This window comes from Pinus tabuliformis, chromosome X (assembly GCF_031772625.1).
Source record: "Pinus tabuliformis cultivar Carrire ecotype Pingquan chromosome X, CPIR1, whole genome shotgun sequence".
Classification (NCBI taxonomy): Eukaryota; Viridiplantae; Streptophyta; class Pinopsida; order Pinales; family Pinaceae; genus Pinus; species Pinus tabuliformis.
In genome coordinates this window covers 316,233,861-316,237,581 of record NC_142308.1, presented here as the reverse complement: position 1 = coordinate 316,237,581, position 3,721 = coordinate 316,233,861, and positions in this window count along the sequence as shown.

Here is a 3,721-nt window from a genome sequence, read left to right as displayed (position 1 = left end):
CTTGGGTATGTCGGGAAGGAAGTTGCGGAATACACCAAGACAACCAGCAAACCAACAACAATAGATGATGATAAGCCCTCATCACTTCTTTCCAACTGGGCAGTGGAGGTAAAAGATGTTGATTTCCCTTTAGTTTCATCTTCACATAGTATAATTTCTGTTGGAAATGCGGAGATACCAATTACAGGGACAAACCTGAGTCTCCTTACCAGGATGAGGTACAAGGAAGAAGAAGAACTTGGTGTTAATAGCCAAGGCATAACTCAGCCATTGGAGGTCGTGCAAAGACCTCAATTTGCAGGCTTGGGATACACTAAAGGATAATGCTCGAGGGTGTCATATGCTTCCGAGACATTGTTGAAATCATTGAGGAAAGAGAATGATGGGAACACATCACCATCATCCCATTGTAGTGCCCATTGCAGGGAAAGAGTCGAGGCAAGCTCTCATCGCCATAATTATGCCAGAGACAAGAGACAATAGGGAAAGGTATAACCAGTCTCAATATTCGAATGTTTATTTCGATTAAAATCATGTTGTTAATGATGGCCATAAATCATGGCATCGAAAAACATGTACTTTTTGTGGTTCACATAACAATGTGTTTGCTGATTACTGGAAGAGAATGGCAGCACGAAAGAGGATGAGGCATGAAAGGCCTTCTCCACAGCAGAGAAAGAAGTAGGTTAAGCAGTTCTGGAGGGAGAAGACTTATTGCAGTCATTGCGATATAGGTGGCCATCAAAGAACCATGTTTTGGAGGCTTCATCTAGAGCAGCGCCTTAAAGACAAAGTTTCGGTGCATGAACCCGTTGAAAAAGTCATTCGACAAGCAAAACCACCACAGTGGGATGACCCATTCACATTAATAAGCGAAAAATGGTTTCTAGATATGTTAGCTTATCATGGTCATGTTTTTGTAAATCATTTGTTGCAATTTAAAATGTAAAAGTGATGATGTGTTTTCCATCACATGTTAAGCAACAATGATATTTTGGCCTTGTTTTCATAGCTGGGGTATTATTTCCATTTTGATGTAAACTTGACCACTGAGTATCTCTTATAAACTCGTGGTAAGTATGGGATGCTTGGGTCATTAGTTGGTCTTGTAAATAAATTATGTAATTTGAAAAACAATGTACTATAGGGTTGCAGGGTATTCAAGTGTCGGCTCATTGCTTATGGCTCTGAAGGACAAAGGTGAAGGAGAAGGAGGGGTGACTTATGAGACACTTGTGGTGCAGACAATGTATAAAGAAGTTGCAGATTATTTTTCATGCTTTTGGAGGACCAAAATCTCCTCAGTGGGGAGGATTGATCCAGGTGGCTCCAAACACATGCAGAAGTCCAAGAGGGCTCAGAAATGGTCAAAATGAAAGTGGTCGGATTGCTCTCGAACTAACACCAGATCAAAGTGCTCGTCACCTTGATTCCAACGGTGTGAATGACACTCAAATCGAAGCTCGTATGAGGGAGATAAAGCTAGTAAAATTTTTGGTCAAAGTTGCCATGTGGGCTAGGCTTAATGGTCCTACAAATTTATCAAGTACGAGACATGGAATCTAGCTCCCGAGAGATGGAAAAATTGTGGCCTACTTAATTTGCCCAATATCCCTTATTTTCGTCAAAATTGAAAATAATCGTAATAGTTTTTAAAAACAAAAAATTATATAAATAGGGGTGGTGGGCCACCACCCCCGCCACCCCCACCAGTTGGCTATATATGTATTATCAAATGTATTAAGAATGGGGTGGCAGGTGGTCAAACCCTGCCACCCCTGGTCGAAGCCCCGTAATAATACAAAACATACATTCATATGTATATATAAGAGGGGTCGGGGTCTGGTTGACTCGGAACCCTGCCTCGTGGCCGATAGCGTGTTTAATACACCAGAACTTGGAGATAAGGGTGCAAGCGGTGAATGAACCCACCTGGCCCACGTGGCCAACCCCCAAGCGGGTGGCCCCATGAATATATGGAAATTAAAACAAACGACAACCAAACCGCGTACATAAAAAAAAAGGTAATTGTGCCATATTAAGGAGCGGTGGGATTTGGTCCCTCGACCTCTCCTCAACTTCCACCTTCCTAGCCACCTTTGTCACCAATAAGCTATGGGCTCAGTGCTTGGTGGCTCCGCCTGGGAAAAGCTACTTAGACCCAACTTTCCATAGTGCGACGGGAAGTCGAGCGGATTTGAGAACCAACAAGTGTTTTCTAAGTGGAAACATAAGCCCAGGAGGGAGCAGACATGCAAAAACACGATGTTATGGAGCCTTGACGTAGTTCTAGGAGGCAGAACCTTGACATGTTTTTTGAGACGAGGAATATTCTCTTGATGCTAAATATTCCTTGGGAGGTAATTTTTCTCAGTGTCAGAATGTAATCAAGTTTATAGTCATTTTTCTCATATTCATAGGGAATGCGATGGTGAGGTCAGATTCTCCTTTTGAGCAGCAAATTTGCAGATTTCTAGCAGAGGAGAATTTTTGAGAATCTTGAGAGAATCTTCTAGATTCCTTGGAGACTGAAATTTCTGAGATCCAAAATGCAGCCAACTTTATACTCATTCTTCTCAGAATTTTGCAAGGATCTCAATGGCGAGATCAATTTTTTGATTTGAATTGTAGATCTCAAGTCAACCTAGAGGAGGGAATCTTTTGAGAATCACGGGGGAATCTAAAATATTCCTATAGGCCGAGATTTTTCCTGTGTCAGAATTCGACAAATGGATAGTCGATTTTACACCTCTTGACAACAAAAATTCAGTGGTGCAGTAATTTTTTGTAGCCGAGCCTTCTATTTTTCAGCCATTTTCCAAATTGGAGTGACGATGTCATATTTCAAAGCATGAACAGTCGATTCTATACCATTCGACGCCACAATTTCAATGGTGCATTCACATCCAGTAGCTGAGTATTCTATTCTTGAACTAGCATCAGATTTGAGGTATAGGAAGTGTTGTTGTCATGTACTTCTTTGATCATTTGCTGTGAGATGTACTATGTTGTTTTGATTCCTACTTGATGTATGATGCAAAATCTTTGTGTCTATTTCATGTGAGATGTATTCATCATGGATTGTTATGTATGTTTTGATTGAGATACCTTTGTTTCCATGATGGCGAGATACTCATTATCACCATGGGTGTTTTGGTTGAGATCCCTTTAATGCCATGATGACGAGATACTCATTATCACCATGTGTAAGATTATGTCATTTTGATAGGAGGTCTATTGTGAGTTATAGTTCCTGTTGCGGGACGTCTCGTGGAGAGACTTTTCCACTCATGTAGAGGGCACATGCCCTTGTATGACAGAAAACATAGTCCATGTAAATCTTCACCATTTCCAACACTGAATGAAGTAGCCAACACCATCTTGACACCGGGCCCGGAGACATAGCCCACACTCGAAGAACTTCGTTATCAATGTCGCTTGTTTACAATTTTCTTATCATCCTTATGTTTCCATTTTCTTAAGCATGCATATGTTTTCATTTATTCTCTTATAAAATGCAATCCTAACTACATCACAGAAGCAAAATATCTTGGTTAAATATGGAAGTTGAGTCAACTCGGATCACTAAACTAAGACATGGAGATCATGGAGTCCTAACCAACAGGGATCCTCAACTCTAACTCCTAAAGTAGGCATCATCAATTGTATGCAACAACATGATCATGAAGACCATCATCATGGGAAGGCCTACAAGATAATG